At 41.4% G+C, this 14,175-nt stretch overlaps 1 long non-coding RNA gene across 1 annotated transcript in view; it reads right to left on the bottom strand.

The window, feature by feature from the left end:
• LOC306652777 overlaps positions 1-12,600 on the bottom strand; it is a 97,150-nt gene extending 84,550 nt beyond the window's left edge. The window contains exon 1 of the long non-coding RNA XR_013761530.1: positions 12,563-12,600. This is a non-coding gene — a long non-coding RNA (uncharacterized lncRNA). The remainder of the gene's footprint in view (positions 1-12,562) is intronic.
• Between the last annotated feature and the right edge of the window lie 1,575 nt (positions 12,601-14,175).

The raw sequence follows: 14,175 nt of genomic DNA, 5'->3' as shown, positions 1-14,175 counted from the left end.
GAATAAATCTCTGCCTGTGTCTCTGCTAACAGGTCCTGATATTCCTCTCTAAAGCATGTCAGGAACCTACAGGGCTGAGTTAAGTACCCTCTCCCTCCTGGAAACTCCATATGGTGACAACAGAATTCCATTACAAAAGCACATAGCCTGTTTCTGGCAGTGCCTACAGTGTGGTGGCCCTGATCCTGGAGCCACCTACACCCCTGCTGTCCTTCCTGAGTCATGTGCCAGGCTATGAAGGAACTCACACAGCAGAGCACTCACTGCCCCAATCTCTGCTATAGCTGAGACCTTGGCCCCCTCATCAGACCAGCCCTGGCCAAAAACCACAGATGCCAAGAACACACCTGAGCTGACTGCTCTGAACTTCAGATCAACTTCAGAGTGGATGTCCATGCTGCCTCTGTTTCTCTTTTTGTGCTTATGTGTGTAGGGGGTTTGACTGGTACATTAACTTTTTGGTTTTGCACACTTAAATGATACATCTCTTTGTCTGAAAGAAGGCTTTTGGCCTTCATGCCCTCTACTCTCTCACTGTAAGCTCTGGTTATTCAAGTTACTTAGGGGACTGATCCCTAGGCAGCAAGTTAACTTAGCTGCACTCTTAAATGGGAATTTGCTTTCCTAAATAAGCTCCCTCTCTTAAAACAGAGAAAGAAAAAAAATTCACTCTCAGACTGGGCACTGAAGACTTCTACAAGACCACATAGAATTCTAAAGTAGAGACTTGTGACCAAGTGGACTTAGTTTGTTTCAGGTGGTCACAGCATGACTGGGATCTGACTGTACCTTCACAGACTTCACATATATATTATTTTGCTATGTCTCATGGCTCAGATTCAAACATAGGAGGATATCTGACAAATTGGTTAATTTAGAATTGTTAGAGAAAATGAGGGTGTCCTCAAAATGGTAGCACATGTAGGTTTTGTTGTTTTTGTTGACTTGAGGATGGGTTGCTTGCCAGTCAGGAGCCTTCAGGAGTCATCACCCTGTGCAGCCCAAGCAGCCATGAGGAGGTCTGACTTTCCTGATGGTGTCCCTGCTGTACTCCTGGTTTGATGAGTGAGCCAGGTGTCCAGCAGGCCTGTTAGGGGCAAGAAGCCTCATCATGGGACTGTGTCAGAAGCTCAGCAGGGTCACTCCTCCATGACCCCTCAAGGGTGAGAGAGGCTATGGTCTGGCTGTGGTTCCATCTGAGGGGCCTACATGCCTTGGTCCCTGTCCAGCAGCACTGGGCCTGCACTGCTACCCCTGCTCTGGCATCCAGAAATCCAAAATTCTCCCCAAATACTCCCAGAGTCTTGGATCCCCCTACCCACAGGACACACAGTATGCTCTGGCACACTCATCTGAAGGGTCTCAGGCCACCAGATATTCAGGCACCTAATCAGGAATGTGGGTAGACTTGAATTGAAATAAACTCCATTCTCTCTGGATTCCAGCATCTGTAACATTTGTACCTGTGTACAAGGCACCAGTGTTGCTTAGTTCACACAAAGCCCCATTCTGTAGGGCAGGAGGAGGACTAGCTTACTTCTGGGCCCAGCAGTGAGTCACACTTGACCTGGAGCTTTCCAAGCACATAGATGATAAGGAAACATGGGTATGCTGTGTGCATAACTATTGTGGTGACTCTGTGCAGATGGTGTGTGCACTTGTGGAGTGGGTATATACGCATGTGGGGTGCATGAGGAGTGTGTGTGTATGTGGAGAGTGCATTAATGCATTAGTGCAAATATGGAAAGTGTGTGAGGAGTGGGTGGCCATGCGGAGTGTGTATGAGGATTGAGTGTGTATGCAGAGAGTGCTGAGGAGTTGAGTGTCCATGTGGCATGCACATGTGCAGTGAGTGTGCATGTGCAGTGTTCATGAGGCATGAGTGCATATGGAATGTGTATAAGGAGTTGCACGTGAATTTTGCATTAGGAGTGACTGTGCATGTGGAGTTTCCATGAGGAGTGATTGTGCATATGAAAGTTGCATGAGGAGTGAGTGTGCATGAGGAATGAGTATGCATTTGGTGTGTGCATGAGTGTGTGTGCATGTGGAGTGTGCCTGAGGAGTGCTTGTGTATGCAGAGAGTGCTGAGGAGTTGTGTGTCCAAGTGGAGTGTGCATATGGAGTGAGAGTCCATGTGGAGTGTGTGTGAGGAGTAAGTGTTCATATGTGTTGTACAAGATGAGTGAGTGTGTCTGTGGACTATAGATGAAAAAATGTTCATGTGGGGTGTGCATGAGTGAGTACGAGGATGGAGTGTCCATATGGATAGTGCATGAAGAGTGAGTGTCCATGAAGGGTGTGTATGTTGAGTGTGCAAATGGAGAGTTTGTGTGTTTGGGAGTGTATTTGGGGTGTGCATACACAGTGTGCATGAGGACAGAGTATGTGAGGGTGCCCATGACCAGTGAGCAAGCATGTTGATGCCCACGTTGGCATAAAGGGTCCTGGGGGTCTGCAACCTGGTGGTGCAGTTTGCATCCCTGGCCACCCTCCAATCCAGGATTGTTCTTTTGGGCTCTGAAGTCTCTGAGCCTCACCCACCCTAGTTTCTTACTGCCTCCCCTTCCACCCTAGACCTGGAGACCAGGCCTAGAAGGGAAGGGAAAAGCAGGGGTTCTTCCTGTATCTAGCCAAATGCCCAGGGTGGGTGGTGAAAGGGAGGGGAGGCTGGGAGCCTCTGGATCTTTTCTGTATTTCCAAGCCAGGCAGGGTGCATGGGGAGTGCTGCCCCCAGACCCAGGAGATCAGAGGCCCTGGCAGCACCCTCCCTCCCTTTTCATGGGAGGCCCTGACCCAGTTTGCAGGGAGAGACTTCTAAGGAAAAGGCATGGCAAATTCTGTGGGAATAAGGAAGAGGTTTCTGGAAAAAATATCTAGCTCAGTCAAGATTGGCAGGAAACCTAGGAATATCCCAGGCACTCTAGGCTGCCACTTCCTTTCTTTCCCTTTCCTTCCACAGTGAGTCACAGCCCCAGGACTTTGGGGTCTCCAGGAGGATGCAGGTAGTGCTTGGGGAGAAGCACCCAGACATGGGTGAATTTCAATGGCAGGGCTCCAGTCTCAGCTGAAGGTGGGCACAGGGAAAGAAAAAGCAGGTCTGGGATGTGGGGATGGGGTGCATGAGGGTCAGGTAGGTGTGTAGGATTCTGAAGAAGTCTGGCAGGTGGAGACCTGAGGCACAAGATCAGGCAGGAGGAAGAGTCTGAAATAGTCTGGGAGGTGGGGAGTCAGCTAGCCCCCTTCCAAGCCCTACTCAAGACTGACAGTAAAGAGCTCTCCTAGGAAATAGATTTAAAGCAAAATCTCATGCAAGCCCAGAAACACTTTCCACAAAAAGAAGGAAAAGAAGAGTTTTAGCCTTAAATGAGAATTAAACCAGGACAAGAAAGACTCACAGCCATCTGCTAGAAGACTGCCTTGGAATCTGGCTCCCCATCCTGCGCCCAGCACCCCTCAGAGCACACACACTGTTGAGGCTCCTGCATCAAGACCTGCAGCAGAAGACCTCCAAGTTCTCTCATTCTGGCCCCTGGATTTTCCTGTGAGCTAAGGTCATTAATGTACTATCTAGGGTTCAGCCAATTGCAGGTTAAAGTCGTGAGAGTTTGGTTTCTGTTGCTGTGACAAAACACCTGAGGTGAACAACTCACCCGGAGAAAAGGCTTCAGAGATTTTACCTCATGGTTACCTGATGCTGCTGCTCTGGCCTGTGGCAGCACAGTACAACATGGCAGAAGAGTGTGGCAGAGGAGGCCTGTGCCCCTCATGGAAGCTGATATGCAAAGAGTGGCAGGGCCAGGTCCTTCATCTACCAGGTCCTGCCTCCTAAGTGTTCTACCTGTAACAACAGTGCCACAAACTGGGGACCAACTTCAACAAATGGGCTTCTGGGTACACTTTCCTCTGGACCTCAACAGGGCACAAGTGACCTCCTGAAGCAGGGTGTCCAAGTACAGAGGTTCAGGTGTGGTTATGAAGGGACAATGGGTTAACAAGACTGCAGCCATCTCTCCCTCCCATGTGGCTGGTGCCACTATTCTGCCCCCCCCAACAAACCATTTTACAACCTAGATCATTAGTCCACACACTTTCTCATCAGTCTTTGTTCAGATTGAAATTATCCCACTAAATTCCACTAATTTGGAATACCTCCCAGCCATTCTCTCTCTCTCTCTCTCTCTCTCTCTCTCTCTCTCTCTCTCTCTCTCTCTCTCTCTTACTCACTTCAGGACAGACACTCTGGTTGTCTGCTTAATAAAATTACTTGTGTGAGTTCCCACACATGAAGTGGTTTTCTGGGTGCTTTCTATCTTTGTGTGTGCTGTCAGGGACTGGTCTCCAACTGGATCAAAGGATTTGATACCCCTTTGCCCAGACAGACTTGGCAGCACAACCCAGTTGAACCAGGATTGAGGTGGGGCCACTGTGGTTGAACCCCTCCCCTGCCCTCTTACAGTCTGAATGTGCAATGCTCCAAATTCATGTTGATGCCTCAACCTCAATGCAATGTTATCAGGAGGGCCTTTGAGAGGTACTAGGTAAGGAGCATGGAAACTTCCTGCATGCCTCATACTCATGTCCAGTTAGCTCCCTGCCCCAACCACATGTGAGGCACAGTGGAGGGACCAGACACCAGGTGTGCAGAGGAGAAGAGATATTGAATGCACCCTCAATACTGCCTGGATGAGGGGATCTGGCCCAGGGGCCTGTAGTATCTATGGACCTGATTTGTCCACCAAGCTCACATGTGGGATTGTGCAGGAACTTCAGAGTTGAACTGATGAGGTCACGGGAGCTCAGACCTACTCAAGGAACTAATCCATTTGATGAATTAATAAATGGATGAAAAGTTAGGCAATCACTGTAAGTAGGGGTATGGTTGGAGGGAGTAGGTCACAGGAGCCAAGACTTTGTGGATTTCAGCTCCTCCCCTTCACCTGCCCCTCTCCTGACCTCCTCTCTGGTGAGCTGAGGAGCTTTCTTGGACCCTGTAATTCTGCTACAATGTTCTAAATTTGGACCCAGAGCAATGGCATTGACTAACTATGGACTGAACATCTAAAAACCAAAAACAAATAATCCTTGTCTCCTCTACATTGTCCTCAGGCATTTTGGACACAGCAGCCAGAAGCCCACCAGCACCACACAGAGTTCCAGAGTACCGCTTCCTGGGGTGGCTGCACTGACCTAGTGGCTAGCCACTAGGTCAAGCTCTGAAGATGTCCCACCTCCACCTGCTGCCACCCTGTAGAACAAGTCTTCATTCACAGTGGACCCTGCTATGCATGCCAACCACACCCAAAACACAGTGCACTGCCTTTGAGCCCCAGTAGCCATAATGGACCATACACACTTCTTCTTTTACTTCCCTTTCTGGGGCCCAGGAGAGGAAGCAGTGGGGGGGGGGGGTTGCCTTTCTGATGGACAGAGAATTTGCTGAAAAATCAGTCCCAAATGCACACCTCTTGCTGTCTGCTAAACACAGAGAATAAAAATGCCTGCAGTTCTGTTTTCTTCTTAGAAATCTTTTTGTGGATCCATCTGGAGCTGGGTTTTGGACAGCCTGCTTTTAACCTTTTCTTCTACATCTCCAAGTTCCAGAGGCTACCCACACCTTATCACTCTCCAGTGCTCTTCCTGTAGACCTGATGAACAGCTCTGTTCTTCTGTGCTTGTCCCTCTGGCTCCCAGGGATGTCTTCCTGACCTCCAGGTCTTCAGTCATGAAAAACTACTTGGTCACTTAATGATTCCTCCTGTCCCAATCTCATTTACTCCTGACCCTCTGGTGCCCAGGGACACCCCTAGTGGGAGACCACATTCTGGAGTCACTTAAGTGTCTGGTCTTTAGGTAGCATCCAGGGATTCAGGCAGCCTCTGCCCTCCAGCCTGAGAATCCCTTTGCATTGCTAGATTCTTGTGAGGCTTCTCAAGCAGGCCTGATTCCACAAGGCCTGTCCAAGGTCTGGACTCCCTGCCTCTACTGTCATAGGCCTCTGAGGCCCTCCTGGGCCCACTGGAACCCTGTACCCACCTGTGGGTTCAGCATCCTGTTTGGCAGAACTGCCACCAATTCATCTCCAAAAGATTCTTTCCTGGATTTATCTTTAATTTGTTTAGCTAAGTAATTTGTACTGAAAATTGAACTCAGGGATCTTTACTGCTGAGTGACAGCACTATTCTTATTTTATTTTGAAACAAATTCTTGAAGCTTCAGAGGCTACCCTCAAACTTTCATCCTCCTGCCTCATCCTTCCTGGGCTCAAGAACTACAGGTCTGTGCCACCTGCTAAATGATGGCTTTTAAAAAAATTCTCAGCCCCTCATCCTGACTTAGAGGTCACATCTTTGTCAAACATGAAGGCCTCTTCAAATCACTTTATGTACCATTTCAAATTATATTAAATAAACTTTAGTAAAGATAAAGCCACTACTTGCCTTGGCAATCGAGCTCTAGCTCAAGAGGTTTTCTTCATGGATTGTCCGGGGCATGCACAGGCAGAGGACCTCATGGGTAAAACACTCCCCTTGGCAGGCTGCAGAGCCTGTCTGCACTCACCAGGCTTTACCACTAGGTAAGAGGCCCAACATGGGTAGCAAGGGATGCAGACAGGGTGGCCTGCAGCCCCTCACCAGGCACCTGACCCAGCAGGACTTAAACTTGAGACAACCTTCTCCTGAAGCTCCTCCTTCAGACCATGACTCTCACCCCAGCCCCAGGGAGACTGAGGCAAGAGTATCCAAAGTTCAGGAAGCCCTACATTCTCAATGAAGTACTGGTACTGCCTATTCAATTTAAATACTGTTTATTTTTAGGATACAAATGGATAAAGAATAAAAGTCTAATTGAAACAACATTGATCATGGAGTGTAACTCTTTAATCTGAAGAGTAAATGTACGGGAGCTCATTATATTACTTGCCAGACTTTTGTACATATTTAAAGTTTTGTTTTGGTAATTTAAAATTTGATCACAACTATTGCCTTTTTAAATGATTTTTTAAACCCTGATAGTTTGCAACATATTCCTTTTCAGTTTCCTTTTAAAATAGGCATTACCAGTAGAAAACTCAAGTCTAGAGCTTCCACAATCTTTTTTTCTTTTTAAGTGAGAGGAGTTGAACCCAGATTTCACACATGCTAGGCAAGTGCTGTGCCACTGAGCTGCTCCTCAGAATGTTTTATTATGATACATGTGTCACTATGTTAAATAGACTGGCCTCAGATTTGTGGTGCTCCTGCTTGCACCTTGTGAGTGACTGGGATCACAGTTGTGTGCGACCATGCCAGGCCTATGATGCGTGTACTGCCTCTTAATGCATGAAAATAAATATTATACCACCTGTAAATGTTATGATGACTTTGTAGACACACACTTGGGGAACTACCTGGGCAAAGACAGAGGCCATGAGGAGGTGGAATATGAGTGAAAAAATACACCTTTATATGCTCCCAGCAGAGCAAATTCTATTCAAGAATTTGAATTGACTAAAATACTTCCATTAAGTCTAGGCTCATGTGGGTTTACTAGTGAAGTTAACAAACTATTTTTTATTGGAGTGCAAATTAAACCCAGTGCATGACACATGGTAGGTATGTGCTGTACCATTTAGCCTCATCCCTAGCAGTTTTTAATTTCAGAGAAGTTCTCACTAAATTGCTGAGTTTGGTCTTGAACTTGCAAACATCCTGTTCTTAGCCTCCAGGGTACCTGAGATAACAGATGTGCATCAATGTGCCGGTTTTATTAGCTATAGACCAACATACCTCAAGAAGACATGTGCATAACCTCTAAAAATTTTAACAAATTGATCTTGGCAATGTAAAATATGTATAATACATCATGACCAAGTGAGAATTTTCCTAGGAATGTAAAAATGGATCAGTCTTTTAAAGTCAATAATTTTCTAGTAGATGCAAAACAAAGCACTGGACACAATTTGATACCTCTCACAATGAAAACTCATCACACTGAAAATAAAAGGAAGTTCTGGAAGTTTTATCATGTTTCCTCTTTTCTGAAGGAAAAGAAAGCTATGGTCAGCATCAACGCAATTGTCTTTGTATAATATTATACTAAAAAGCTCCTACAAGAATAAATCACTTTAATGTGACCATGGAATACAAGATCTAGAGGAATATCAACTGTAATCATTCAATAAATGAAGAGGAAAAGTAAAGACATGAAAATTTTTCATTAGCCTCTTCAAACATAGAAATAAAACCTCAGTGAGAAACTAACCCATATCCATCAGAATAAAATAAAAACAAATTCTGGTAAAAAGGCAGAGAAACTGACTCTCTTTACATATTGTTGGTGGGAATGTAAAATTAGACAACACATTTAAAAGTACTTTGACACTCTCTTAACTATGCATGGGTCCCAGCAGTGGCTCACGTTGGCATCCATCCCACGAAAATGGAAACAGTTCCACAAATATCCTGATATAAATATGCCACAACTAGATTTATAATCACCCAGCAAACTGAAAATATTCTCACAAATTTGATGGTGACAAATGAAGGGCTGCTTGTTCTTGCCACAGAATATAACTGAGAAATAACATGGAAGAACCTACTGACAAACACAGCAACCTGCTTGGAGAATGCTGCTGGGCAAAATGAGCCAATCCACAAAATTTACACAATGTGAAATTCATTAACACACATTGTTGAATACCTGGCATTACAAGCATGCATCACTGTGTACAGATTTTACAAATAATTTAAGGAGGAAATAATACCAATTTACACAAAAGTCTTTGCAAGGGATGCTTATGATATAATCTGAATCTTGAATGATCATCTGCATTTGAAGAGTCATATATGAAATAGCTACAGAAGCATGCACACTGCCAGTACATGTAGCCCTGGTGAATCTGACTAGGTTTAAACTGGAGCACACTGAGTCCAACTTACTAATTGTGCCAGTACACTAGTTATGCAAGATGGTTTACCATTAGGAGAAATGAAGTGAAGTATACATTTCTGATTTATTTCTTATAACTGCACATGAATTTTCACCTGCTCCAAAATAAAATATTTTTAAAAAACAAATAATATGGTTATCAAATGATTAAAAATATTGGAGTTTTAAGTCCATGAAAAATATATTTTCAAAATAAAAATTATAACATTATAACTTTATTCTTCCATTTTATTTGTATTTCCAAAATATTCTTTAATAATTAGATATTTTTACTGATTAAAGATTAAAACAATTAAATAGACAAATTCTGCAGAAACAAGTTATAAAAAATTGAAAATTAATGTCACTGCAAAAATTATTTTAAATCAATTGCACTTCTATATTTTAACAACAAATACAAAAATGATATTGTTGGTTGTTCTGAGGATCAAATCACAAACCCAGTCACCTTTAATTTATTTTAAATTTTTCAGACTGACTTTTACTTATGTCATTATCCTCCTGAGTAGCTGGGAATGCAGACATGGCTCTTTGCACTCAGAAGAAATTGAACTTTAATATACCACCATTTACAACAGATATCAAAAAGTGTGAGTACTTATGAATAAGTTTCACAACCCATCAAAGAAACATTAATATAAAAACCTGAGGGAGATTTAGAATGGTGTGGGCAATAAGAGCAGGATGGCAAAGGAGGAAGCCAAAGGCATGGCAGACAGTGAGAGAACAGAGTGTCTGTAAATAAGGCCAAATATCTAGCTAACAAATGTGCCCATGGACATGAGCAGAGACCCAACAGAAAGACTAAAACAGATATGTGGGCATGGGAATAGCAAGAAACACTAAATAAGCAAGAGCCTGGAGTCAGAGCAGATAGAAAAAGGAGGAGGGCCCAAAACTTTTGAAAAGACCAAGTCAGTACTTTCATATAGGAGTCCAGGCTCTGGCTGTGGGGCCCCTTCTCTTCAGAGGAATCTGTTACTTTATTTATCACCTTTGCTCTTATAAAAAAATATACTGCTTGCTTGCTATCTTTCTATCCTATTCCATGCCCCCCAAAAAAAAGAAATCAAAAAATTTTTTACTAATATTACTCAACGGCTGGGTTTTGGAGTGCTTCCTTAGCATATATGAGTTAATGGGTTGGATCCCAAGCACAATATACATTAAAAATAATAAAACTAAGTTATTAAAATTTTATTCAAGACATATACCTGGAAAACTAGGCACATAAAAAAATGCTAATATAAATTCAAATGATATAAATAGAGTGACATGTCATGGTCATATATGAAAAGATTCAATATTTTTTTAAATCTCCATTATTCCTTACACTGAGTTATTAATTTATTGTATCTGTAAACATAACCCCAGCAAGTCTTGTGGAGAAGCTGAATCTAAAATGGAGTAAAAGAGTGAAGAGTATAGAAGAGTCAAACTAGAAGAAAGAAGTTGGAGGAACAGCAAGCTTATTGTGAAGCTCAGCAAACATCAATGAGTGTAAGGAAAATGAGATCAAGTGAAGATAGCAGAGGACACAAGCCAATTCACACCTAAGTGGTCAAGCAAGCTTTGACAAACATGCCAAGTCAGTGGAGAATCTTTTTCACAAAAGGTGTAGGAAAAACTTTGTGACCATATGTAAAATAAATAAATAATAATTTCAAACTCTGCCTCACATCACACACTATGAGCAATTAAGTGTGAATGATCATAGATCTAAATGTAAGTGTTGAAATATAAAACCTTCTAAAACAAGAGATAAGAATCATCACGACCTGAGTTTTGGCTGACATCTTATGTAAATTGCAAAGTACTAAAGAAAAGGAAAACTGGATGCACCTCAGAGGTACAAAATTTATCTAGTGTGTTTAAGACCCTGAGCTCAATTCCCAGTACAAGAAAAAGATATTAACAATAAATGAAAGGATTGACCATGAATATGTACTAATGAAAACGTGGAACAGTTGTAACTTTCGACATGCTGTTGGGAATGTAATGTGGTTATTTCTTTGGAAAGAGTTTGGCAGATTCTTAAAGTGTGCACCTACATCAAGGTCAACATATTCCACTCGTAGGCATCAACCAAGAGTAATTCAAATACAGTTCTGCATGTATATTCTGCATGTACAGCAAAGGTGAGTAAGTGAATGGATAAACAAATTAAATATACACAAAGAAGTAATCGGTACTAAAAAAAGAAAACAATACACAGAAGATGTGAAAGTCAAAATTCTACTAGAAGATAGACAAGAACATGAAAAATATATGATTATATAATGTATTAAAATTTTATAGTGAGAAAAGGCACAACAGCAATTTCTTGCAAACAAGGAGGTAATAAAGAGGAAGCAAGGAACTTCTGGGGGAAATGGATACATTTATTATCCTGGAAGTGCTGAAGATTCCTTAGGGTACAACCTAAATGCATACTAGTTTTTATAAATCAATTATACCTCAGTAGAGTATATGGAAAAGCCAAATAAGTCATATATTATAAGCTTAAATTTAGAAAAAATGGGGCCCAGAAATTAAGACTTGAGTAGGAAGATAACCACAAGAACAAAAAAATTTCAAAATAACAAAAGATATTTATATACAAACAAGTCACTGTGGACAATAGGGCATGTTAAAATGTAATAATATAGAGCAGTGTTGTCAAGGTAGATCCTGGAAGACCAGAGTTTCTTCTAGGGTACCACAAATTCAAAACTATTTTATTTTAATAGCAAAATATTATTTGTCTTTTCATTCAGGTTCTCCTAAGAGTATGTAGTAGAATTTCCTAAAGGTTACATAATAAAAGGTGAAAATAAAATATAGAAAGAGAAGAATACAGCTGTATTCTAATTTGAAGATTTGCAGATCTTTACAACAATGCCACTTTTATGTATGTAAACATGTAATATTTTATGTTTCACAATATTTTATGTGAATGTAGTGTTTTTTAAATTCTCCGTTTTAATTCACCACAGGGCAAATATTGATAGATAACCTAAATACAAATAAAAACTCATTGGAATTTTAAGTGTTAGGGAAGAGCTATTAATTTACCATCAAAAACCACTCAGGCAGTTCCCTTGAGGGGAACAACTGCTCTGCTAAGGTCCGGCCAGACATCCTATGGGAGGGTCTCCACATTCTGGGGGGATGTCCTTGTACATGTTGACAGTAGGTGTGGTTGCTATAGACTATGCCTGGGTCATAGAAAGCTCAGCACAGATATTCAGACTCAACCTTTAGAATCAGGCACAGCATCTTATAATGAATGCCACACAAACCAACATATAATTTGCATTGTGTGTATCTTGGATGTTTTCATCTCATTTTTGTATGTGTTCATTTCTATTGTACTTTATATGAATATTATTCTACAACAGTTTGGAATTGTTTAAAGATTGTGCTTCACCATGGAACCATGGAGAAATACTGAAATACATATCTTTCTTTTTTTTTTTTTTTTTTTTTGTGGTGCTGGGGATTGTACAGATCTTTCAATAATAGCAATTGGTATGATCCTTAAAGGAAATTGGTATGACTAGAAATTATCTCTACTTCATTAACAACAATGAAGAGGGCAGCCTCTCTCTATATGCTATTTCTAATATAAATATAATGCAATCACACTTACAATGGGAATTGGCAATGCCAAAGAGAACCATACATACTGTCTTCAGTGAAGAAATTTTCCATGGATCTCAGATGGATTGATTTCATTATGTTCATCATTGCTATGTTCTGGAAATTAGAAAAAATGTTGAACATTTACTAAAAAGATATTTTAAGCAAAAAGTTCCATCACAGTAAAACAAGACAAAGGGGAAAACAAGAAAGACAAGACCCACTGAAAGACCTGAAAGCAAATCTCACAGGGTGCTTTAGCTACAGGAATTAGGTGAAAGATTTGACTTCCTACATCCATCTCCTTTCTCAAAAGGGTTTATTCTTGATTTGGATCAGCTTCCTATACATAAAAAATGATGAGGATTGTACTCTGAAGAGGCCCATGACTAACATAAGCCCTGAGTTTCACCCTTGATTTTCTGCTAATTAATTGCAATGCTGCCAGTCATGGTGACACAAGCTTGTAATCCCAGCAGCTTGAGGTAAAGGCAGGATGGAAAGTTCAAAGCCAGCCTCAGCAACTTAGTGAAGAATTAAGGAACTCAGCAAGACCCTGTCTCTATGTAAAATATAAAAAAGGGCTGGGGATGTTGCTTAGTTGTTAAGCACCTCTGAGTTCAATTACTGGTACAAAAAAACAAGCATTAACATACATACAAATTGCAAGGATATCAGGAAACTGCTTAATTTCTCACTACTTTCATTTTTTTCACCCATAATATGCAGGTAACATTTTCTTCACGTTTTTTTTTTTTTTCTCCACGTTTCTTGAGTGAAGGCGTGATGGCAAAACCAGACCTGGTTGTAAAATGAAATTACAAAAACCTTATGGTAAGAGTCTAGTACCTGGGGAAGGGGCCAATTCCCCTCCCCTCTCTTAGCCTTTCTTCAGGAAGTTGAATTGACCAATAAATAACTGCACTCAGAGTCTAATTAATTCCTCCTGAAATGTGATAAATGTCTGTGAGTGGAGCTGTTTCTTCTTTTCTCTTCTGTGAGCACGCTTTATGTTAGAGATAATGCACAAGACCTTCAGTCACATAGAATAGAAATTTTTTTTTTAAAGAAGAAAAATCTCCAATGATAGGATGGGTCTAAGATGACATCAAATAACAATTATTTTGAGAAACCGAGGATCAGGACTTAGAGTTTTGGAGTGCTAAACTTCTCTGGGACAGCCAGCATAAAATAAACAGGTTTCTCCTACTTTCTGAGTGCCAACTTGTCATTTCCTCAAAGGGTGATGGAAAATAATATTCCTACAAGATAGCTTCCAAAGAAAATTAAAGAGACATGCACCTTGTAGAAGGGAGGGGAAACTAGTCAAGCATTAACCTCCCAGTAAATCTTTTCTTAATAACAATGCGCCCTGAAGGAAAGGGGCGGATACTGAATGCAGTGCTCTGGACTTTGACCATTCCCCACTGAAAAATAGTCCTAAATGGAGGCACAGAAAATTATCAAACTCTGGTAAACAATGGATCTCAGAGAAAGAAAAGCAATGGGCAAGATTTGAGTACTCTTCCCTCATGATTTGAACTCCTATTTCCCCAGATAACAATGAATTTTAACCTTTTTACAACTACCATCCTAAGTTAAAATTTAACCAGCAAAATTAAG

Source organism: Sciurus vulgaris (assembly GCF_902686455.1).
Source record: "Sciurus vulgaris genome assembly, contig: HiC_scaffold_579_arrow_ctg1, whole genome shotgun sequence".
Classification (NCBI taxonomy): domain Eukaryota; kingdom Metazoa; phylum Chordata; class Mammalia; order Rodentia; family Sciuridae; genus Sciurus; species Sciurus vulgaris.
The sequence above is the reverse complement of the archived record's forward strand: the minus strand, read 5'-3'. Positions and strand labels throughout refer to the sequence as shown.